General features: G+C 33.2%; 1 protein-coding gene and 2 non-coding genes across 3 annotated transcripts in view; 1 reads left to right on the plus strand and 2 right to left on the minus strand.

Moving 5' to 3' along the window:
- The window catches only part of Csgalnact (Chondroitin sulfate N-acetylgalactosaminyltransferase), a 315,839-nt gene that overhangs the window by 16,105 nt on the left and 272,457 nt on the right, over nt 1–27,277 (plus strand). The gene's annotated exons all lie outside the window — the stretch shown is intronic.
- LOC149422824 (5S ribosomal RNA) lies at nt 10,327–10,445 on the minus strand. Its single transcript, XR_016302327.1, has one exon. It is a non-coding gene; the product is annotated as a 5S ribosomal RNA (ribosomal RNA).
- On the minus strand, nt 10,768–10,886 carry LOC149422825 (5S ribosomal RNA). The gene has a single exon (XR_016302317.1). It is a non-coding gene; the product is annotated as a 5S ribosomal RNA (ribosomal RNA).

Raw genomic sequence — 27,277 nt, forward strand, 5'->3', positions numbered from 1 at the left:
ACCTTCCTCTTACCAATATCCATCTCATATCTACTCCTAACTTCACAACGTATCCCAATTGGGGATGCGATCGTCCCACTGTCAGTTGGACACTAGACAGTTTGGACTCTTGTGAGGTATTCATAAAAATGAACACATAATTAAGTAAATGACGTTAGTTTTATAGAATTGCGTTAATGCATGAATTAGTTAATTTACTTATTTATTAACGCCCTATTTATGGGCTTTTTCGTAAAAATAGTAATTATACATTACTAAACAGTTAATTTTTTTATAAACTTAGAATTTTATATATTTTTTTTTGCGATTTAATGTCCGCTGACTCCCTATATGAGTATTATTGCCAGAGAGAAATACATAAGGTAGTTAGTCCCAGAATTTACGCCCTGAAATAAATTCCGACTTCTACTATTACGTAATGGAATCCGAAAGCTTATCAACGCCAGCGTTTCTGGGCTATCAATTGCACCATTTAGCATTTTATATCTAAATACCAAGTCAGTGAAAATCAAAGATATTGTTCTTCTAATATCTTTGGTGAAAATCATTCCGTCTGACAATTTAATCATTTTCATACCATTTAAACAAGTTGCACATCGAATTTACATTAGCAAAATACCGTTAGATTAACTTAAGTCTATTGTTTAAAGCACCTTTCCAGCAATTAAAATAGTGAACGTTTAACTTCATTTACTTGAATAAGAAACATCGAAGTAACTGATCAAACGCTTACTTCATCGCTTTATTATTACGCCAGAAGTTGAGCGGTGTTCACTCAAATGTAATGTTACAGTTTCCTTACAAATTTATCTACAAAGAAAGTGAAAGTCGAAGTTTTCTTGGAAAAAATATAGTGCAAATATATTATCTGTTAAGTTAAAAGTCAACGGGTAATAATATGCAAATCTAATAAATAACTTAAAAATAAGAATATATATTATAAACCCTTTGTATAAAGTACACTGTAACAATATAGTCCAGCACAAATTTACTAGGAACATTAATTTTAAGCTCAAAATACCAAATGAATACATTAATTATTTCAGTTTGATGAATCGATTGCACCTAATAACGCTGCCTGACAGAAGAATTATGTCAGACGTGGTTGTATTACACAATTAATTAATTACATAAAAGGCCTGCCATCGTCGCCACTATAAAATTTCATGTAACGCCTAGGAACACAAAACGAAATGAAACATTCTTCTGTAATAAAACTATCAGACACCCTCACTCACCAATTGGATGCACGATCTAGGCAATTAAACGTAACCTATACCAGCACTTTGTTGAATCTTAAAAATTATAGTAACGTTGGTAGTGTAGTTAAGTGATTTGTCTTAAATTTAGAATTGTTTTAGTATATTTTTATATTATGTTACTGTTACGTTTTACTAAAATTATTTCATATTTAGTTTTATTTTATTATTATTATTGTTACCTTTTTTATTATATTCCGCTATTTATTTATACAGATATTGTTCACTTATACTGTGATTGTCTCCTATATAATACAAATGTTCTCCTACATACATGATGACCGCCTCCGTTGTCGAAGGGTAAGGGTCTGGACTAGCAAGGTCGAGGGTTCAAATTCTGACGTGTGCAAGTAAATGTTATAAGATTAATTTGTTTTATTTCATTTTTTTTAAATAAAGCAGTTTACAGTATTTGCGGCACGTTCCAGAGTAAAATATGCTCTTAGTATCGCTCTGGTGTAAGACCAAAATTTAGAATTGAAAGATTGCTTAAAATGGCTTAAGCTGTGCTTGGTGACCAGATCCTAATAGCCAAGTAGTCCCCCACCATTCTCTACCCCCTTTCCCTTCCTACTTTTCACTTTCAGCCTCGCAACATACCCCAATCAGGGATGCCGTAGTCTTACTGGCTCCAGACGTTTGGGAGCAGTTGGGACTATTTTGGGGTATTCAAATAAAAAAAAACAATTCCGATTTTGAAAATCAAAGCAATTCCCAGTTCTAGAGTTCATTGAGCACGAGTTACACGTAGGCACTGAATCCCACCACCGATGTACCTATTTAGAGAAGTCGTTCTATTATGGACGTGGTATATATTGAAATGTGTGAGGGGATAGACCGCCAAACAATTCTTTCTTGACACACTCTCTTTGCCACATTCTTATTTATACATCGTTTCATAAATGATTTTCTGTTTTACTGAATATTGTCATAATTGCTACGAATCATTCATGCGTGTTATTTATATTCTCCGTATACTCTTTTCTCTCTCTATCCGCTCTGCTTAAACTGAAATAAAAATACGTTTGCTTATTCGTACCCCTGCATTAAATTTTAATTTATATTACTATCACTGCATTCTTAAGTACACCAGTTTTTCCCTATTGAAATTATACTTGATGTTTGGATAAATTTAATAGACGCGCAAGATCTCTCTTCAATTCCTCCCTCATTTGCCTAATCTATGCAACCTTATCCGAACATTTGTAGGTAGGAGCGACTTTTTTCATCCAACACGAGAACATTCTGCTTTTGATGGGTTAATCTTATTTATCATACCCATAACGCCTCTTGGATTTGCATTCATCCCTTATGATATTCTCTCTTCCATTAGATAATACGCTTTCCTCGAGCGCGTTCTCGTCATTCTGCTTTTCCACTGCATTTAATATCCTTTTTAGATTTCCGAGTTTATATGGTATTTTCGTAAGCCTGTGGTAACGAATTAAACTCTTTTTTCATATTTATACAAATTAACTACCCGGTGACAGTGGAGTCAGGATTATTGGAGGGAGGGGGGGGGGAGAAAATGGGAAAGAAGGTTTTTGGGATTAAGGTAGATTTTTAAGATTAACACGTGTTTTTTTTTGGTTTTTACAATTAAATATTCAATAAATATTTAACGCAGTCTATACTGTGAGCTGTCATAGTTGTCACCTCACCATAAGGAGAAAATTTCTTTGTGTTTGGTGAGAGAATTTACTTGCAAATAATGAAATTATAAAATATATAAAAAATAGTTTGTTTTTAAAAATTTTTTTTATTTTTTTTTAAAGATAGACAAAAATTCCCGGGTTACAAATAACCTGACAATATTTGTAAATTTCCTACTACCACCACAGTAAGCTAAAAATGTTGCTTGTGTTGTGATGGAGGACTTAGCCAGCCGAGGAATAGAACACACTACCACTGAGTGGGATCCAAGCGCGATGTCAACTCGGCCACCGACCGGTCACAATGTTACAGTAATTAACATAAGTTATAAAATTTGTGGAAAACTGTTTTTTTTTTTTTTAAATTCAACTAACTATTAAGCCGTTTCCCCGTAGGAGTAGGTAGAGAGAACGGACCGCCAAGCAACCTGCTTTCATAAATATGATATGAAAGACCGTGTAGTAGTTTAATCTAATTTATTTAGTAATATATCAATTTAAGGTGAGATTTTGTCGTGCGAAAGACGGCGTTTTTACGACTTATTCTTGATTTCAAAATTTTTTCGGTAGCTGTGTTTCCTCCCCCCTACAACATGAGTCTCTTTAAGATTCGTGTTCACCCCTTCCTCTCCTCTGATCAACTCTCCACACAGCATCTACAAAGGTGACATAGACTGGACCTCCTGTGTGGAGTTGCTAATAAAGAGGGGATATAGTGAAAGTATAATTCACACTGGGAGGAGTTGCATATTATGTACTATTTTTATATTTATAAAATTAACGTTTTACCGCTTCACCAAAAAGAATGTAAGTACCAAAACTAACCCATCATAAAATATTCCCATTTCGCAATAAAACTCTTTTTAGGCTCCTCAAAATTTGAATTTAGGACGAAAATTCTCAACAAAATTGTCTGCCCGGCAACAAATCACTGAATCTTAAAATCATATAAGACCCTGTAGTATTTGGGTCATACGAGCGTTTCGAGATCGTCGGCAATTCAAAAAAGCTTCCATTGAGGGAGTGGCACAATAAAGCACCCTCGTCATGTTTTGAAAAGCTTCCGTGGCGACAAAGCCCCGACGGCTGAAGGCTTTGGAGTGATCACACATCACCCCGAGAGAGCTTTGATGGTATATTTGTCAGCTAAAAGCTCGTTCCTGGTTGGTCTTGACGAAATTACACGTCAATCGATATTCTAGTTATGCCAATAATAAATATTTTTAAGGTGTAGGCGTTCATTTGCTAAAAATTACTATCATGCGTTATTTCTTTATCACCTAATATATAATAGCATGAATTAATAGATAATATTTCCAAGTCTGTACGTATGTTCAGCCATGTGATGTGCGTAGCAGATTGTAGTGCTGTTCATGGCAGAAATTGTTTGTACAAAATCCCAGGAGGTAAGGAATATCAAATCTATATAAATACAAATGTAAATGTTCGTTTGTTCAAAATCTTAAATCTCCGAAAGTTCTTCCCCGATTGCTTTGAAATTTTGACACACAGTTGAATTCGAATACGCGTGTTTTTATCTTGTACAGATGTCACTTGTAACAGGTAAAAAATGCTTTTAAACATAAATAAAAACAGAGCCATCTGTTGGACGTGAAAGCAATACGCGCTATTTTTTCTCTATCTGCACGTACAGACTGAACCACTGCAATGCGTGGCGGGGTAAATCTAGGTATAAATATCAATAATTAGCAAATTCCTAACTATATAACAATGATGGTCTCACTAGGTCTCTGTGCGGAGGCTTCGTTTTGACAAAGAAGGCTATAAAAGGCGAGTGCGGGCATTCTAGAATCTGTTCCATTTTAGTTAACCATCGTACCAGCTGAACTTTAATACAATAATTTAGTATAAACTCGGTGGCATATCTATAACGTTCAGATGGGTGTGGAGAAGGGAGGGGAGGGGGGAGGTTCGACCATAAAGGGGGAACTTCTCATCATACTGCCTTGATTATACCTACTACCTATCGGAGTCAATATTTTACTGTTCTCATAGTTACCACCAAAATTATAGTAATGATTGTTGTTTTTAAAAAGATTATATTAAATTCTGCCTAATACACCTTTTTATAAATATTTAAGTATTCCTTATATTTATTGGTTTAAGGCATTGAGGCTACCAATAATGCAAATAAAAAAGCAGACGGTGATTGAATTTTTCCCGTGAACAAGAGCCATTTTATATCGTTCCAAAACTATAAACCATTTTTACTTCTAAGAAAAACGTTTTTCTTATATTTCGGCTTAAATAAAACCGTTCAAAACTGTACATTCCATCTTCATTGTACATGGAACATTTTCTATTGAAAATGGCGATTCCCGCGCGTGTATCCTCGTTCCGATGTTCCTACCTTCTTCATTAAATCTGCTTCAGATTTGGAAATACCGGACAAACGCTCCGCGCAAACATTTACTTTAACGGCATTACAATCGAAAAATTTCGCAAACGGTTTGAGCAGGAAAAACTAAGAATAGTAGTAAAATAATGGCCGTAAAAGTAATGAACCAGTCTCGATCCCCAATTGTCAAGATGATTGACTATGAATAATGTATTTTTAGCCACTGCGCCAAAGTGTCAATTCGTTTGTTCCCTTAAAAAGGTAGGGCATTGTTTTTGTTAAATGCCCGCCTGCATGACTGAGTTCTTTGTTCGCGCCGGAGTATTTTGAGATAACGAAGCGACAAATGTTTTTTTTGCTCCCTCGCTCATCCACGAGGGATTTGAGAGGACAATAGAAACATGTTTATCTCATGAACGTATTTGAACAAAACATTTGGCTGCTTTTTAGAAATAAACTTCTCGATTTTATGGGTAACCTTTTCTTGTAGTTAGTTTGGATCTTTCATCTGGTGCAATTTGATATACTACCTGAAAAATACATACATTTTAACAAAACGGAAGAAAGATTTTTATTTTTATTTGAACGTGAAAAATATCTATACACAATATTTTAAGGTACGTAATTGACATAATTTAACCAGTGATTCCTGACATTATTTGGACTAAAAGTTTTATGGAAATTTTGATCTCCAGTGACTTTAATTATTTTTTATTAATTTAAAAAAACGATTTTAATAAATTTCTTCCACTGGTCAGTCAGCCGAGTTACTGCTCGAGTTAGTTAGTTACCCTTCACATCTCCTAGCTGTCCATTTCCTCCTGATTTTCTCGTGTTTTTATACGAAAAAAAAATCAAAAAAGCCACCGGAGACCAAAATATCCATTTAATTTTTTATATAAAAAAATACCTTTTACGTTATTTGTATAATCAATTTTGAATTAAAATATTAAAATTAAACATTTAATATTAATATATATATATATAAAACGGTTTATGTATTTTTCATTTTGTCAGCAGGTCAAGTTTACAAAAATAATTATAAAACTAAAGCACAAATACAACGAGAATACGCAATAAAGAAAATAGAGTTAGATGAATAACATTACGACTGACTATAATACTAAGACATAAAATAGACAGATAATATAGGCAACATACTCATAGACAGACATATGTACATACACCAAAAGGCAAACAACATACTCAAACACACTCATAGGCATATTTATACATAAGATTACATGCATAAAATCTATAGATACTTATGTATAGCTGCTTAGAGACAATATCAATATATAAAATCTAAATCCATTAACCATTTTTTCAGCTTTTTTAGTTCAATTGTGCATTTTGATTAAATATCTATATGCATTGGCATCGTATTAATTATATAGGTACAATATAAGTAAATGTGCGTTGTCCATATGTATTTGCATTGGCATCGTATTAATTTAAGTACATACAAGATAAGTAAATGTTTGTTATCCATATTTATATGCATTGACATCGTATCGATTAAAATAGGTACAAGATAAGTGAATGTTTGTTATCCATATGTAAATGCATTGGCATCGTATTAATTAAAGTAGGTACAAGATAATTGAATGTTCGTTGTCCATATTTATATGCATTAACATATTATTAAATATATTAGGTACAAGATACGTGAGTGTTTTTAATCCATATTTATATGCATTGGCATCGTGTTGAATATAGTAGGTACAGTATAGGTGAATGTTCGTTGTCCATATTTTTTGTAATTTTTGGAATGGCTATTTATATAACTTATTTGTGAAATTATAAATAAAAGCTTCGTTATATCTCCCGTTCCCACCGAACTGCACTCATAATCGACGTGAACACGTTACCAATGGGTACGAGCTCGCTTTTTCTTTGAACATATCAGATGAAATCGAACGGCCGACAAACCCGTTTCAATCTTCTGAAAACCATCACGCCAAAAATCAAAACGCTAAAAACCAATACGTACTACAAAAGCCCGCACCGAATTATCCTCCACTGAAAGGTTTTATCAGCTTGTCACAAAGGCTTTTAAAAACCTTTCCAGTGTATTAAATGCAACGTTAATGCGGCGTTCTGTGCACTTCGCCAAAACAAAATACCGAGCGTAAGCTCCGACTGACATCAAAGGTTATATCGCGAGAGGAATAATAGTACATAAAAAGCACTCTTGGAAATATTGAATATTCATTTTATGCATTTTTGCATAGCACGACTGGTAGGTATATTAAAAACAGATTGTAAAAGTTTTTTAATTTAACAATATTTTTATATGACACCTCACCAGAACTCCAAATATCCAAGCCTTGAGTTAGTAAAACCAGACATGAAATGATTCACAAATTAATAAAAGAAGCAATAAACTTTAACCGTTGGTAATTACTTTATTATTTGTTAGTTTTACAATCCTAATAAAATAGACGAAAACCGATAATTGGATATATACAACTGTTCCGTAACGCCGATTGCTTTTGACAGGCTGTGTCATAACCAATCGTATCGTCAGAATTTAAACTGTATAGTTTAAGTTCGCACACGTCAGCTAAATCCACGGAGTGCCGTGAGCCGAACTAGTTGGACAAAAACCGGTCTTCCTGTCAAAACATCATCGCCGGTTCTTTATCGAAATAATTACCTTACGTATTTTATCGAAATTTAATTTTAAATAACGAGTGCTAACAAACCACGCTAAACGTTCCAGTGCTGACAGATGATGCTCACTATGCAGATTTCACCATCGCCTCGCGGTAAGTTGATTGTGAAGTAACGTTACGCATTGTGTTTTGCATTCGCCTGTCACAAGCCATAGACTTCATTTATACTTTATCTGTGTGGAATAGCCCTTTAAAGTGCGGCTATTCCAACCCTTGTTCGTTCCTCGAACAACAACTGTAATGTGACAGACCCCCTATGTTGTGAAACTGTCAAACGTCACTGTACAATATACCTTCGTACATTCGACGGCCTCCCTGGTCGAGGGTACGGCTTTCGACGTGCTAGCTGTAGGTCGCGGGTTTGAATCCCGACGTGGCAAGTCAATTTTATTTGAATTATTTGTGTTATTTCACAATTTACTATTATAAAATAATAAATAGTATATTTGCGGTACCTTCCAGAGTGGAATGGTGCTCTCAGTATCGACCTGGTGTAAGATCACTATTTGGAATTGAAATATCTTGGCCGTGTTTGGTGGCAAGATCTGAATAACCAGGTGCTTCCCGACCTTCCTCCTACCGATTTCCTTCTCCTCCACAATATTTTCAGCCTCACAACATACCCAAATCGGGGATGCCATAGTCTCACTAGCTCCAGACGGTAAAAAAATAGAACTGATGTTTCACAGACATTGAATAATTCATCAAATTTCAAATTTAAAATTCAAGTTTTATAATTATTTCACTATGGGCCGGGGTCGTTTCACTGTACTTGATAGTAACAGAATTAACAGAACCTGAATTTCAACTTTAAAATTTAATGATTTGTTAAAATTATGTGAAACAATCATTCAGTAAGGTAGGTACTTCCAATAATAAATTACAGAATTTGTTAGTCTTGTATTGGAATTATTTAGTAAACAATGTAAGCCCATCATGAATTTTCACGCAACAACGGGAATTTTTAATGGAAATATGACATCTAACTAGATTTCAAATAGATTTTTTTTTGTTTTTTTTTTTTTTGAAAAGCTACATTGGGATTAAAGAGAAGTTGGTACCTATCTACTTTTAATATATCAAATCTTTTTCATATTGGGAATTCGTTGCTCTTTTTGGTATGAAGTTGTCTACTCAACTACAATTTACACATTGCCGCCTGCAAGCTCGCGCCCGGATTACTCGTATATCCCATGAAAGTTGTGTAAATCTCCCCTCCGGGCTAGTTATGACGGCGCGGAGCATTCTAATGAAAGGTAAACACTGTCAGACTGTCAGAGCTGCAGTAGTTCGTAGCACACACTATCTATAACAGTGATAATCAACCCTTTTAGCTGGAGGGCCGTTTTGTTCATGTTCAATTTGTCCACGGGCCGCAAGTACACCTTGACATGGTTAACTTTGCAAAAGATGGTGTCGCATACCAATTTGCATCTTGCAAAACGTTAATCTATCTATCTATCTACATAAATAAAATACAATTGTTAGTTAATGAAGTTTTTCACCAATTGCTTTGAAATTTCGACACAAGATAGAAGACAGATAAATTTGAATGAATAATGTTTTTCCTCTGACAGGAAAAACAGCCTTTTTTGAAGCGCTATCTGTTGGACAAACGTGTTTTTTTTTAAAAGTGCCATCTATTGGATGTAAAAGCAACAGGGGCTAACATCTCTATCTGCACAGAAAGACTGAGCCACAGCAACGGGTGGCGGGAAACAGCTAGTTTTTTTTAATAAAACAACCATAGAATAAAAAAAAGCGCTGTAGGCGACAATTTTATATTTCGAGGGCCAAATCAATAAATGCAGTTGATTCTCTGATCTGAAATATAAAAGAACATATTACAAAATACTTGCAATTTTGGTCAGACAAAAGTTTGTCGCAAAACCCTTTCGTATTTTGTCATTCAGTTTTTGAAAATCTCAAATATAACCCGGAAATCCGAACAACTATAAGAAATATGAAGTATCTCTTTTTGAAGTGAAACTTCTTTACGCGCGTCATGCAATTTCGAGGAGTAAAACCAACTCATGACCGAAACGAAAATGCGGGACCGATTAAAGTTCATTTGATGTAGTAAAAGTTTTGAAGTAAAATATAAATGCTTCTTAGCTCATCTCGACAACTGGCGTTGGTGGTGTAATGGTCAGCATAGTTGCTTTCGAAGCAGTTGATCCGAGTTCGATTCTCGGCCATGGAATATTATTTTTTTGTTTTTAAGGAATTTTTTTTTTTTAATGGTTGACCATAATATCAATCCACTAAGTAATATTTTAGGCCTGTAGCATAATTGAAAAGTTAAAGAATGATATAAAATTTTTTATGATGTTAACGATAAAAAAATGAAAAAAAACATAAAATTAAAATAAAAAATGGGCCAACGGCACGCGGTGTTCCCAAGCGGTCACCCATCCAAGTACTGACCGCGCCCAATGTTGCTTAACTTCGGTGATCGGACGAGAACCGGTGTGTTCAAAATGGTATGGTCGTTGGCAAAAGTTAAACAATATTAATTTCTATTCTACCTGCCAATAAATATATGAAAATTAGTATAAAAAAGCCCTAATAATATTGAAAAAATTAGCAAGGTGTGTGCGAGGTTGATAAAAATAATCATTACATACGCGCTTGAAAAAGATCGTAATTACATTAATAAGTTTGTAGGAATTTTTTTTTTCAATGGTTGACCATAATATCAATCCACTAAGTAATATTTTAGGCCTGTAGCATACTTGAAAAGTTAAAGAATTTTATGATATTATTAATTATAGTAATGATAAAAAAATAAAAAAAACATGAAATTAAAATAAAAAATAGGCCAACGGCACGCGGTGTTCCCAAGCGGTCACCCATCCAAGTACTGACCGCGCCCAATGTTGCTTAACTTCGGTGATCGGACGAGAACCGGTGTGTTCAACATGGTATGGTCGTTGGCAAACGCTAAACAATATTAATTTCTACTCTACCTGCCAATAAATATATGAAAATTAGTATAAAAAAGCCCTAATAATACTGAAAACATTAGCAAGGTGTAAATATTATATACCTAGTTTAACTCACTCTCCTAACTCATCTTCGCTGTCTACAGGCAGAGCGCACGACTGTGGTCGTGAAGAACCGAGGTTCGATCCCCGCTTTAACTAATTTTTTTTTTCTTTTTTTATAACTTTTAATTTTTTTTATCACATGCTACTTATAAATATGTCAATAGACAGAAAAAAAGAGAGAATGAAATGAAAAGAGAGAGAGAGAAGAATACTAGAAGTTTCACTTCTGTCTTGCGTAGGCTTGACACACCCATTTTTTTTTTTCTATTTATGATGTTTTCGGTAACATCATTTGGAAGCCAATCCTCATAAAACGGAACCCATGCAAATTTCAAGAATTTTTCCGCTACACCATTTTGCAAAATAGAACAGAAACCGTTAAATATATCTTACCGTAATTTTGTAGATATATCATTTAGTCAAATGGGCCGTATGAAAATGCTGGCGGATAATATGGGTTGCTCATCACTGAACCAATCTACACCTGGAGAGGAGGCCACTAAGGCTAGAACGCGGGCCCTATCTTGTAAACAAGTGTTTACACCTCCGGCAAGGACTTAGATCAGCAAACTCGGACATCAAACACGTCCTGTGGAACTACAGTATATATACTCTGTATTTAAAATCCAAGTGTACTGGTTTTGTGCACATTTCCATTTTGGTATCCACAATTAAAGGGAGTTAATAATCGAATGGCTGAAATATGAAAGATATAATCAGGCTATTCGAATCTAGCTACTAAACATGTATGAAATTTTCTTCTTTCTGTGGCTGAAATCATTCCAAGCGACTTCAATTTTAGACGTCATCCGTGGCCGAGGCTTTCTACTACGAATCCGTAGGTCGCTGGTTTAAAACCCGCTAAAGCGCAAGTAAATTTTATAAACATTATTATTTTATTTTTATTTTTACAATGTATTAATTTAATAAAAATAATACATTAACTTTGAGACACGTTTAAGAACATAAGATGATCTCAGTATAACCCTGGTTGGAAATATCACCGTTTAGAATTGAAAAGTTGATTGAATTGTCATTAGCTGTGCTTGGCGACCAGATCTTAAGAGGCTGGTACTTCTCCATCTCCTTCACCTTACCACTAACTTCATCCCCACACTACCTTCAGCCTTACAACTTATCCCAATTGGGGATGCCATGGTTGGGAGCAGTTGTGATTCACATTATTTTTTAAACATCTTTTTAATTCTGAGAGTACAGAGAAGGTCTAAAACCTATCGTATTCGTTTGACAATGGACCTGGCTACCCGAAACGTTGGTTTGAAAAGGAGAAGGAATCGAAACGCGACGCCCCTTCAAGTCAGTTTTAATCACCATATAATGTTTCCACCCCCCCCCCCTCTTCTCAGAAGATCTAACCCCCCCCATTTTGAATGCTCATAACAACTCGTATTGGATGTCAAGTTAAGAATGTTTTTTCAATTGTTGTTGATACTCATTGTCACTGCGAATTGGTGTGTTGTTTTACCACAAGGATATTAATGAACAGAGTGATTAGACTATTCTGAACAGTGTATTCTGCTTAGCGACAGCACAGCGTTAACTTCGTAGTTTGGTGGTCACGCTCAGTAGCCAGGCTTCTTCTCGATCAAGCCGATCAAGAAGAAGCTCTTCTTTCGTTTTGATAAACCAATTAAATTTATCTTTTATCCTATTCTAGACATATTTATAGTAAGCCGCTACATGGAAAATAACACGTAAAAATAATCTGTGGGTTATTTTACATCAAGCACACACTCGCTTCTCAACAAACCTAGAACGTTTGGTCCCTACAACTAGAACCACATTCGCTCAGCGACAATTCTGGTTCATCGTTTCTAAAATATACAATGCGTTAAACACCGACATAAAGTCAATCAATTCTATATCCTTTTTTCTATCCGTGTTCAACATTGGCCATTTAAAAGGGGAAGAGCTTTCTTCAAAGAATACAAGAGTTCCACTTTTAAAAAAAGTTTTCACTCTATCGTGTATTTTTTATATCGCTAAATTCAAATGTGACCGTAAAGGTACAGTTCTTGATAAGTACGTACGACGATTAACTTGTGAACTTAGATAAAAAAAGATATAAAATAATTTTGCATATATTTTAATCTTCATTTTAACATTTTTATTTCCATTTTCTATAAAATATCATTTTATCAATCAGTTAAATCTTTATATTATTTCTAAGATGGATGAGATTTCTATAGTAATATGCATTTTCAAATGTTTTTTTTACCATAATACGTCCTGTTCCACTGTGTTTTATTATTTGTTCTACAATATATTATTTTTTTATTCTTACATAAATCATGTACGACTTCTATAATACGGGCATGAGCCTAGTATGATAATTGAGATAATCACCAAAATTATAATCTTTTAAAAACTATATAATAAAATAATTTAGAAAATTAATAAAATTATTGATTTGATTTAATATTCTCCTGATAAAGAAAGGGCATTTCTGAATGTACAGAAATGTATTTTAACAATTTATATATTTATCTTCTTCATTATGAAGATCGCCCTGCAAATTCTCCCGACGCTCTCATAAAACATGACGATGAGATTAGTGCATCTTTATCTAACGTGCAAAATAATAATCGTTCTTTTGGCGTGAAGTTTAATTATTACAGACCTAAACATCTATAACATTAATCCGCTTTAAACTAAACTTGACTTAGTATTCTGAAACAGGATTCTAATGCAAACTGCAATAGGTAATATATTATTAAAACGAATTACCGAGTGTTCGGCGGTCGTGTTGGATATCCCGCCATAAACACACAAACACACACTGCCAGATATTGACTAAAGTATTATTATTTAGCGTTCACCAAACAATTATACTTTCAAAATCCTATTTAACACCAAAAATGTTTGTGGCAGAAATTAGATTAATAAAAAAAAATTGTTAGTAAAACAGTTGTTTTGAAGATGCTTGTGCTAAGCGAAACCAGTCGGTCAACATATTAAATAAATAAAATAAATGTTTTATTTTCATTAATAAAACATTTATTTTATATAAAACCACAAAGTGACCAAAATATAAAAAAATTCTTAGGTAGCGCAGGCAACTTAAAATTGACGACTGTTGTCCCGGCCTTGGAAGAAATCTATACAATCCCGACTGTCGCATATCACTACAGACGAATGTGTCTCAAGATGTTATGGATTTTGCATTATTTATAAATAATATTAAATCTTTTAAAAAATTTTCAAATTGTGTTTCAAAATTCATAAGTTTTAATCTTTGATCGTGGTTTTCACATGCGGAAATAAAGTTTTTACATTGATTGGTTAATTTCTACTGATCGTAAGTGACCTAATTAATGTATTTAAACCTTTATTTTAACTTTGTTTGTTAATCTGCCTAGTATCTTAAGAGTTTTATTATATAAAACATCTTTGGCTATCATTGACTGACATCTGTCATTTTACGACTTAGCTCTAATCACGAGAACGACTGCTCTGGGTATCGACAAGCTTAATCGTTATTATTTAATGAGCTTTGTCGTAAATCACTAATAAAAAGTGAACAAATACATAAAATTACAGGAGGGGACCATAATTATTATTGCTAATCGTAACCCCTCATAAAAAAGTAAGCTTATAATAATAGGTCTAAGGTATAAATAATTGATTTTTCGATACGTGAAACTTGTTAGATATCCTACATCTGAACCTTTCCAAAAGCTCTCTGTCTATTAGGGGCACTTTAATATAAGATGACGGAGGTAGTTGTTATAGAACGCTGTAGACGGCTTGTACTAACACGATTCCTTACCTTAATAACCTCCTAACGTTGCCAAATGGTGCCAAAACACAGTTAGGTGGATAATAGCACAGTGTAAAAGCACCACCGGAATAGTACACACGAATATCTTAATAATCCCAAGATCCCATCCGATAAAATACCAACATATCTCCTAGAATTTTATGATTCAAACATCAGTGAAAGCTTCCATAGTACCTGAAAGTCAATAATGCAACTTTAGTTGTGAGGTTGCTGCTTCGTTTCCGGACGCATTAAAAATATATTCATTTGATTAAAGTTTTGTTGTGATATTAGTTAATGAGTTTAACGGTCCGTAAAAATGTGGCTTTTCGGTTATTTTAAGGAGCAACAGTTGCTCTACTTGACTCGCTTCACAACGCTGTCCAGCCAGTGGGTGATATAGTTCCCCTCTTTAACACCGTATAGATAAGGCAAACATGTGAGGTATATCATCAACATAAATATGTTCATATTTATATGAATACTCCATAATAGTCTCGTTTTACAGATCCAGTGCGGCTTTGGCAACCATAATGGGGGTTATCGAGAAGATGTTGTGGAGAACTAGCACGGATGCCATCGTGTATGTTGCATGAATCGTTCACTGTAAATTCCCATGGGTATTTTGAGGAACGATACTTTGAAGAAAAAGCGTGTTCGATAAATTTTTCAACGGTGCACAGTCGGGAGACACCGAATAAGACGAATGGTTCGTCGTTTTTAGCCGTTCTCTTGCTCATCAGCTCGGTCGTGGTACACCTTTGTGCCGACTTTTGCGTTTCCTCCCTTCTTACTTTTATTTTTAAAAAGACAGAAAAACTTCCCGGGTTATGAATAAACTGAAAATATTTCAAAATCTCCTACTACCACCACAGTAAGCGGAAAATGTTTCTTGTGTTGTGATGGTGGACTTAGCCAGCCAAGGAATTAACATACGACTCCTAAATACTGACCGGTCATGTATCATATATCTCTACAAAATCCTGGTTTACAGTTTCCTTTTCTTAAAAATTCCCTCCACGAGACCAAATCTGACAAAGTGGTATAACCTTCGGTATAAAGGTAAAACACCAAAAACATGTTAAAAAACACTCTGAAAATATAAACTGAATACTGTCAAATGACAAATCTCCTACACATACAAGCCTAGTTTTATTATGAAGGTTCATCTTACGTATAAAATCAGGTGAAATGATATATATTTTCTGTAAATTATGTAACAGTATATTTTTTTAATAAACATAAAAAAAATGTTTTTAAAATTGACTTTAGCTGTTAGCGACAGAAATGCATTATTGTGCCGTATGTTGGGTAGAAGGGGATTTCAAATTATTACAGGACTTGCAAAGCGTCAATTGCTGTTTCTTGTCAAACGTAAGCCATTCATTTAATAAGCAGGTCGTATGCATTATGCGGAAGATTTGTGTTTCTCGTCCTGGGAAATGTTCCTGAGTATGCAAAGTGCTGTGCAGTATGGTATGGTGTGTACTGTGCTACATACTGTGCTGCACAGTGTACAATAGTAAACTGTGCATATGCAGCATGCGACTTATGAATATTTCATGTGTTGATCCGACCCCTTGTAATGCGGCGCGAGATGTACTGCGGGGCAAAGAGTTCCGCTGTGTTTTGTGGTCGCTTCCTTCCACTGGGAATTGCTGTTTGTTTGCTGTTTGCTGTTTGCCATACGGGAATGTATCTCCATAAATATTCACGTTTTTTTGTAGTCATTCACGGGTCAGTCAAAGTATTTTTATATCAGGTATGGAGAGAAATAAAACACGTAATTTATTCGATGAAAAAGAACGGGATCTTTTTTGTGTTGGCCCTAATAAATTAGTTACAAGAATGAAATGAATCGTGAAAAAGTTTTCCGTATTCTGTTTGAAAACATTACTCCTGATGGCGTGAAGCAACCTTTTCCTGATTTGAAATTTTTATACCCTCGAAGATTAGTTTTTTTTAATCTTCTCAACTCAACCTTTTGTGTGAGAAATTACCCTGTATTTAAAGTTATTTGTATTTCCCTACCAGAAGTAATTTTTCATACACGCCTTATTTAGAAAAAAAATGGGAGTAACAACTAACCAATACAATTTTCAATGAATGAAGTTTTGTAGCAGTACTTGTTTTTTTAATACGCGTAGTAATTGATTTTCTTCTTTGTTTATTCTCTCCAATTCTCTATTCCAAAAACCCTTACCTTGGACGAAAGGTACAAACTTCAGTATTCGCTTTATCGTCGCACTGCCACACTGACGAGCAGTTCTATATGGAGAAAGTTGGCCATAAGTCGGAAACATTTACTTTTTTAAAAAACCCAAAAAACCATATTCTTAAAGTTCAATGGTCACCATAGTACATGGCGGCTATTAAACTAATTCCACCCCCTCCCTGACATTATCTTACCGACAAACACTCTAATCGTGGTCGTTATATAAATCTCTTTTGTTTGTTCTTGTCGCTTGTCTTTTCACATTACCGTTTTGAGAAAGTTATCGTTTTTAGTTACAAAAAAAAAATAGTTTCATAAGTAAAAGAGATGCACTTTATTTTAGAATATTCAGTTGTAATATTGTAGTCGATATCTAAACAAATGTCTTTAAGTGTCTACATAAACATCCTCATTAGAAGTGTAAAAAATGTTGGTTTCATCGAGTTATACATAACTTTAATGATACCATAAAATTTGGTTATTCTTGATATTTATTATTTACTCTACTATTTTGTTATCGCCATCACTTCGAACTTTAAAAAATTAAGTGTCTAACGATAAAACATAAAATCCTGCCTCTAAAATGCCCTTTTTAAATCAACTCTAAAAAACCTCAATCAAACGTTATGGCCAACTCTGGACGTAAATACTTCACTGTGCACCACAGGCGCTATCTGTGTTGACATTATTTGAATATCTTTGCAGATAACATGTAACATTTTAACTATTTTTATTTTCATTTATATTTCAACCATTTTTATTAATTTTAATTTTAATTTTAATTTTAATTTTAATTTTAATTTTAATTTTAATTTTAATTTTAATTTTAATTTTAATTTTAATTTTAATTTTAATTTTAATTTTAATTTTAATTTTAATTTTAATTTTAATTTTAATTTTAATTTTAATTTTAATTTTAATTTTAATTTTAATTTTAATTTTAATTTTAATTTTAATTTTAATTTTAATTTTATTTTAATTTTAATTTTAATTTTAATTTTAATTTTAATTTTAATTTTAATATTTCTGGATTTTCACTTACCTGCGTAATGAACTGACAAACATCTATATTGTCTCTCAGTAAATATTAAAATGTTGCAAAGTTAATTTAGTACCCGAAGCTGCCGAATACAACTCCCGAGATTACTCCGCATAACTGAGGCCGTAAAAGTTACCAGTTCGTTGTAAAACGGAATGTTTCTCAAATTACGTTTTTATTAACATTATCTTTACGATCCTTCTAGCACTTTAATAATACCAGTACAAAAACCTTGAATCGGAGAATCGAAAGCACAAATAAACACACGATATGCAGTTTAAAAAAAATATCAAAGTTTGCCAATAAGGAAGTTGAGTGAAAAATATTTTGACTTATAAAAAATATGTTCATGTAGATCAAAAAATATCGATTCTAAATATATAAATATATTTCTATATTATTATTCTTAGAATTAGTTAAACGTTCTTGAAAAAGCATTCAATAGCAATAGACTGTATACGCTCCACGATTGGTCGAAAGAATTCTGTCGTCACATGTGTCGTGACTTGTACGTACAACGGAACACCTATGGTGCATCTCTTTCTATTACATGAGAGATGGTCGGTTTAGATGAGAGAGGTGTATAGGCCAAAGGTTTATTTGGGTTTGTCAAATATATGTACGTATTTGTTATTATTATTATATGAAATGGATTTCTAAAGATACATATTCGTATAGTGCTTTATAATAATATGTTGTTTATTGCATAACTTAGATGTTTTTATTATTATACATGTCACATAGCATGTGATACACTTCAGGCCGCCGGCCGCTCAGAAAAGTCTCACAGTGAACTGGGCTGTAAACCGTTATTTTACTTTTGGTCTCTACTTTTCTGCGCGGTGGTCCTGAATTCGCGCGGGGAACGTCAACAAGTAGCGACGGCAATACCGTACCGGGCGTGAAAAGCAAATATTCTAACTTAAAATATTAATTTAACTATGAAATCTTAATCAATTTTTTTTTTTTAATAACATCAATTATAATAGACGGTTAACATTGGTAAAAAAATTACTGGAATTCCTTGTTGAAGAATTAAATTTTTTTCCATACATAATGCTTAAGCGACGTGGTTTTCACAGTTCTAATGACGTCACACTACACCCCGCCTGTTACCGCTCGGATTCCGCTCGTTTTGGCGGGCTTAATAAAATTTAAACTTTGAGAATTAATTTAACTATGAAAACAAACTTAAAAAAAAATAAAATACCAGTATTTAAGTTTGAATGCGAACATTGATAAAAAAAAATAAAAAAAATGGACTCAACTTCCTTATTGTAAGCAATAATAAAAAAATCGTAAGAGAGTCGTAAAACTAGGTGAAGCTCTACATTAACCACAAACACCTTTTAGAATGCTATGTGGAGAGGAGGTCTTTTTAAGAAAAAGAAGGATAGGAAATTTTCTGCAAGTTAAAAGGTATGAGGGTTGGGTAGGAAGATTGGGTATATTTAACGTGTGCAGCACAAATTTTTAGGATTTATTAACTTCAAATTACACATACCTTTTCAACACATAAACTTACTAAATTCATTCATTAACACATTCTTACTAAAAATTCATTCAATGCACTAAAAATACATTCCCTAGAAAATAGAAGAAAAATAAATGACCTAACTTTTTTGTTTCAAATGATGCACTCCAAACTATACTGTTGTGAACTCTTGCAACTTATATAATTCAGAGTACCTACTCGAGCAACTAGGCAAAAAATATTATTCTGCAACAATAACTTCAATACCAACTACCACATACATGCACCTATTTCTCGCTTTCACACACTTGGAAACAAATTCACGTCAAATGTCGACATACATACATACCCACTAGGGCGTGTAATAAATAAATAAATACTTAATTTTAGTTTGCCTGTATTCTAGAGATACCTGAATGATATTTTTGTGTAGCATATTAAAAAGGAAATAAGGAAATTATTATAATATATATATCTAAATAATAAATTATTATAATATCATATCATAAGGAAATTGCTGTGATAGAAAATATTAATAAGTTCAAAAATGAATTAAGAAAATATGTCTATCTCAATTATTAATGTTTCTTTTTTTGTGACTTTATTGAAATATTTAAAGAAAAATTATGTTTGCCAAACAATGTACATGTTTATATGTTTATAAAACTATTAGCACACACGAAGATGTGAGCTAACTTAAGATAAATAAATAAATAAATATTAAGAGCGATTGCATGTATATATTTTTTATTTTCTTCTTATTGTTTTCTTGCAGATTACAATATGTTGTCAACTTATATAGTTTTTTTTATATTATTTGTATGCCATCTGCAATATTAAAGCTCGTAAACGATTTTTCTTTCTCTTTTCAACAAAATTCCGAGTGGTTAAATTTCAGTTAAGTCTGTTTGTTACAATATCATAGCCATGTGATGTGTTAATTTGTTCAAGATTTGTATTTTAATTTAGTTATCAAAACTTTAAAAAACTTTTGTGTCTCTGTATCATGCAGTATATCAAGTTAGGTACACATATATTTAACATAACATAACAGGGCGTTTATAATAATAAATAAATACAATAGAACACACCTCCTCACATCACCCAGAATGAACCCGGATACCCCTGCTTAATCACCAAACGTAGCGCACCAATTGTTGATAAGCGTTGGTAATCAAATAAATGGTTCCCGGGCAGCGTTACCCAAACCTGCCTCAAAAATTGAAAATTAAAAATAATAAAAATAAAACAAAAAACTCACCATCGCTTTTGCTTGTCAACGGAATTAAATTATGTATAATAGGAATCAGCAAATGTTGAAGTTTGAACAAGCCGCGTGTAACGCGAAAATCGACGAAAATCATAATATACGCATTGTTGCCCAGACAATGGCGAAAGTTTGAATGAAAAGTGGGGAAAAGCAGAATCATTCGTGGATGGAAATTCGCTACAACCTGCCTAAGGAAAGTAGGAACAGGAACCGAAGTTTCTGCCATCTCATAGAGCCTTTACCTGGATGTTTAGATTTATTTATTGAGTCTGCGAAAACTCCTTGTAACTCTATTGAAAGAAAAACCCATCAGCAAATAGCTGACAAGAAATAATTTAACAGCTTGTGAGTACCTCTAGCAAAATAAATTCTTTTGATAATATGCTTGCGTGCGAGTAGCAAAAATAATTTGTAAGAGTGCCCAGAGAACAGTTTAATTTGCATTTTCAGAGAAACGTTACAATATATTTTAACATACTCGTAAGAAAGCGAAATTTCAGTGCTTTTAAAATAAAATATTTTTATCAATGACGTTACAACATTTATAGACGCGCTGTAGAAATCACATGTGAGGTGAAAGTATATATGTGACCGTGTGAGAAATGTGAAGATTCGCAAAGAACGCAAGGCTGATGTAAGCGTAATGAGTAAGATTAAGAAAGGGAATCTTAGATGGTTTGGGCATGTAGAGCAAATGTACGAAAAAAGGAGTCTATGGAGAATATATGCAACAAATGTGAATGGTAGATGAAGTCAGGGATGCCTGAGGAAGACATGGCACGATCAAGTAAACTAGATAATTGAGTTGGGCCATGTCAAGAGTCGGAATAATAGAAGAGTATGTATGAATGTGAATGAGGCAAGGAGTGTGTGCCAAGACCGAGTTGTTTGGTGGTTCGTCTTCTCTGCCTACCCCTACAGCTAAATGGCGTAATGGTTAGTTAGATTGTTAGTTAGAGGTGAAAATCGGGGAGTACATTATCTTTAAAAACGAAAACTCTTTTACGAATTATGTCTAGTAGAAAATTACGGGATATGAGGTAGTAAATCTAGTTAGGTTATTATACAGCGCTTTCTTGAAAATCGAAAGAGTGTGATCAAATTTTCTAATAAAATAATATTAAATTAGAGATTGGTACTTGTTTGGATATCCTTTTTCTGAATATTTGGAAAAAAATTGAATTATCCTGTGATAGTTCTGAAAATGATATTTAAAAAAAAATCAATACTATTTTTCTGAACTTGTCTGACTAACATAAAAACTCACTTTATATCGAGTACAATCATTAAGAAGTGTTAAAATAATTAAATAATTAGAGCAAGGCTAAGACAGGCAGCATTTAGAATAATCAACACATGAACATATTGAATTCAGGTTCACGGATTGGATAGAAATACGCAGATAACAAAAGCTTTATCGGAGGGGGCTGAACAGTTTGTTGGGCGCTCAAGGGGAGTTCCGAGAAGTCATTATTCAAAATCAACAAAATTCGCGCGCTTTATGTAAAGTTTTCACCAGCAGTATTAAAATTTTCCCGTGTAAATTACGAATTTTTAATCATACAGTTCATTGATTAAGTACTTGGCTATATAAATAAAAGGCAATGTCAACCTCAACACAGGATTGTCCTAGTGAGGTTAAAAATTCTAACTTTAAAAAAAGATACAACGTAAAGAAACGATAAATAAATAAATAAATTTAAAAAAAAAAAACAGAGAGTAGGCACGAGCTTATGTAATTACATTTCGTATTTAGTTCTTATCAAGAAAACATTTCACTGTTGAACGTTATATACGTATGTTATTATTTGAATGTTATGGCGCAGACTCGTGGAAAATCACGGGATATTATAATTGTTGGATTTGTAAAGCTAAAAGAATTTATTTAAAAAAAATATTTGCCTCAGGATTATCGCCTTTTAAAATATGAAATTCGCCATTCGAATTAAATTTAAAAAATACAACATCTATCCAAAGACATTATAAAACTACAGTACACGTTATATTCATAATAGCCATTCAAAGAATACATCTGTATAAATAAAATCGCAATATAAATAGACCGCTAAAGTAGGTCCACTGGACCTCGTTCAGTGAAAAGAAATACAGGATGGCTAGTAAGAGTTTTTCATGAAATACTGTCGGGTTATCCGTTATCCGGGAATTTCTGTTTGTTTTGCCAAAATACCTAAAAAACGAACAGTGTTTGACCTTGCTACCACAAACACACACATGGCTTAAGTTCGTGTATTAGTATTCCCACAAAGTTTAAAAAAGCTATTATAATCCCTATTCATAAAACAGGGTCAAAAATTAACATTGAAAATTACCGCCCAATCTCAATACCCACGGTATTTAGTAAACTTTTTGAGCGCATTGTCTACGATCAAATTTACACAACAATTGTTTGTAATATACAAAACCAACAAAACGGATTTCTTCAAAAAAGATCAGTACTAACAAACTTGGTAAATTTTACGGAATATTTATCGTGCAATATTGACAATAGAAACCAAGTAGATTTAATCTACACTGATTACTCTAAGGCTTTTGATAAGGTAAACCATTCCATTCTAATTCAAAAATTAAAACAATTAGGCATCCATGCTGACTTACCCCGGTCCAGTCCAGCTTCTTCTCTGTGCCCTCCGGTGTACCTCAAGGTTCTAATTTAGGCCCATTATTATTTAATGTGTATTTGTACGATATTCACAAATGTTTTTTACATGCTAATTACCTAGCATATGCAGATAACAAAAAAATATACTTAGTTATTAAATCAATCAACGACTGCATTAAACATCAAGAGGACCTCACTCGTCTCTTTGTCTATTGCAAATTAAACAAACTTGTTATTAACATCGCAAAATGCAATAAATTAACATTTTTCACGTAATAAACATAAAATATCCTTTGTATACACACTACACGGCACACATCAATTAAGTAAAATATATCAGGGACCTTAAGGTAACACTGGATGTTAAATTAAACTTTATCCAACACACTGATGACATCATTAACAAAGCCAATAAAATGCTGGGATTTGTAATTCGCATAGCTAAACCCTTCCACAACATAAACACTCTATATTCCCTTTACACCTCATATATTCGCCCACACCTGGAACACTATACACCGATCTGGACTCCTTTATACCAAGCCCATATCGATAAAATAGAAAGAATTAAAAAAAATTTTAAATACATAAATTATAAACTAAACTTACACTCAAATTATACCGAATCTATTAAATTTCACAATTTTAACTCCCTCCAAACACGACGTCTAATTTTTGATCAAATCTTATTGTTTAAAATTCTAAATAATGGTCTGGACTCACCAAAACTTACCAATTTAATAAATCTTCATATTCGGTCTAGATCAACCCGACAATCTGATTTATTTTATCTACCCTCGTGTAGAGCAAGCATTCGAAAAAATTTCTCGTATACGTGCACAATACAATACAAAATTTTACAGCATTAACATTTTTGGTAATAACCTAAAGAAATATCGATATGAAGTAATGCATACGATCGATTATTAATATGATAGTATGGAATGTATCGGGAGAATCTCCTATCCTCTTCCTATTTTCCTCTTCCCCTCCCCTTCCTTTAACACCAAATTAATTTTAAGATATTAAAACTTCATTTCCCATGAATTTTAGCATAAGGAACTTCTGTGGCTTGACTTCAGTTAACTTGTATATTTATATCTATCATTGTATATTATGTAAAAGCTGTTTGTTTCTTACAAAATAAATAAACAAAGTAACGTCGATTATTAAGTTATTTATTAATACGTACTATTCGAATGTTTCAGCTTAAGACGAGATAATACGCTAAAATAAAATCGGATTCTTAATTAATAAGTGAAGAAAGCATGCACAGAAATATGCAACGCGTGACCCTGGTGTATTGGACAGACCTCCAGTCGAATTTTCCCTTGCAGGCTTAAACATTCTATTTCCCCGTTGGGTTTATTTTAATTATTTTTTTTTTTTAATATTTACTCTACACAGGAGGCCCTGAAGAAAATAATTTCCCTCAGGGCCTATGTCATCTTTGGGGATGCTGTGTGGGGGGTCTAAAATAAAATCGGATTCTTAATTAATAAGTGAAGAAAGCATGCACAGAAATATGCAACGCGTGACCCTGGTGTATTGGACAGACCTCCAGTCGAATTTTCCCTTGCAGGCTTAAACATTCTATTTCCCCGTTGGGTTTATTTTAATTTTTTTTTTTTTTTAATATTTACTCTACACAGGAGGCCCTGAAGAAAATAATTTCCCTCAGGGCCTATGTCATCTTTGGGGATGCTGTGTGGGGGGTCTTTTTGTGGAGAGGAAGGAGTGAACATGGGTCTTGAAGAGTCCCATGTTGTAGGAGGGAGGAAACACAGAGGCCGGCAGTTCGTTCCACAGCCGAGCTGTTGAACTTAAGAACGAATCGTAGAAGCGACCCGTTCTCATGTGACAAGTGTCAACTGTGTACAAATGTTGGGCGCGCGTTTGGCGTGTATCCCGACTACGCACCGGTGCCGAAGGGATCAATGACGCTAGTTCCTCAGAGCATCTTCCATTGTAATACCGATAGAACAAGGACAGCATACCTACCTGACGCCTGTGCTCTAAAGATTGCAGTCCGTTTGTTAAGATTGGGGAATCTATCAAACGGACCGCCCGTTTCTGCACAGAGTCAATCGTTTTTTTCAGGTATTTTGGGGCTCCAGACCAGAGATGGCTGCCAAATTCGACAGTAGGGCGCACTTGCGATTTGTACAAGGTGAGCAGTTGTGTACTATTAAAGTATCTGCGGGCCCTGTACAGTACGCCCAGCTTCTGAGAGGCCAACTTTACTTAATTAATGTATTACTAAAATCTCAAATGTTTATAAAGGGATGATCCCTCGGGAAGATACTAATTCAGTGTCTACAAAAAAATGTAGCACTTATTGCTAAATTTTATAATTGAATAACCTTTTTCAAACCGTTTTACAAAAACTTATGTTAGTGTTAAGGTACCGTTTTTATTAATCTTTATTAAAAATAACTTACGTTCGTAGGGATTGCTCTGAAAAAAAACATATTTTATCGTTACGAATTCATCGGACATAATTAAAATGTGAGCTTTGAGTGAACCCCCGTTATCGCCTTGTCACCTTAAGGGGAAGGGCTGAATTTTGATTGAATTTTTCATAACTTAAATTTGGATTTGAGGACAAAATACCCAACCAAACTAGAAAATATTTTTGAAACCAAATGTATAGGAAATATCTGGTACCGATATGTGTTACTGTATTTATTTATGTTTTAAATTATAAAATGCGGAGCATTTTAGACTTTTCATGATTTCGTAGGCAACAAGTTAACAAATTAATGTAAATTATTAAAAAAAGATAATTTTATCTTTTTAAAATAAAAAAAATATCACATTGGCGTAAATTAAAATTACAAATCACCAATTTACGTTGAAATAAAAATATGGTCGTAAATAAACTAAAATTTCTACCCAAAAAAACATTTTTTTTTAATATTAAAATTAGGTAGAGTAAGATTATTTTGTTAAAAAATACAATTAACTCACAAGAAATTCCAAAGTTGCCTCTTAAAGCAATCCATAATTTAATTATTTAGTGACCTATATTTGATGTACCTTTTGATAAAAAAACAGTGTGGTCAAGTATTTTGTCATCAAATCCAAATTTAAGTTTTATATGAAAAAGGCTGCGCAGCCGTTCCCCTTAACACAATAATACAAACTACATTATCATAATAATAATATGCTTTAATCGCTGGAAAGGCGTGGTATGAAAAAAAATTATTTTCAACTTTCCTTAATATTTTCTTTAACTATTAATTTACTAAAAAATACTTAAATTAGTAAACAGCTGGTTGAACAATTATTAAAGGAGGATACTAGTAATTACTAATCCAAGAAAAAATATCTATTTTATACGAAAGAATAATTTCTAGGAACTCAAAACAAAAAATAAAAAACTGGATTTACCAAACACATTGAAATGGATTTTTATAACCGTACAATAACTTATAACGTATTAATAACTATTTATTATAATATTATTTTAACTTATTTAATAACTAATAACGTATTAACTTAAATAGTATTCACGTGATTATAAAACATTTAGATTTAGACAAATCTGCCATAATTATAAAGGGTGTCCCAAATAACAGTATCAAGTCTAGAGGTAGAGCATGTTAAGGCTACCAAATCACCCCATCTACGTTTTGTGATTTTTTATAGTTTTTGAGTTTGAAAATAAATGCCATGGCCGAGAATCGAACCAAGATAAACAGCTTCGAAGACAACAATGCTGACCACTATACCGCAAAGAATTATAAGAATGACGGCATGAAATCGTTATAAAATGTACTGGAAATAATAAGAATTATGTATTTTTGAATTTTTTAATTTTAATTAATTAGTAATTAATGATGTGTTCATTCGTAGATATCTTGTTCAATTTAATGAC

This window comes from Hesperophylax consimilis, chromosome 6 (assembly GCF_061612785.1).
Source record: "Hesperophylax consimilis isolate HC1 chromosome 6, BYU_Hcon_1.0, whole genome shotgun sequence".
Classification (NCBI taxonomy): domain Eukaryota; kingdom Metazoa; phylum Arthropoda; class Insecta; order Trichoptera; family Limnephilidae; genus Hesperophylax; species Hesperophylax consimilis.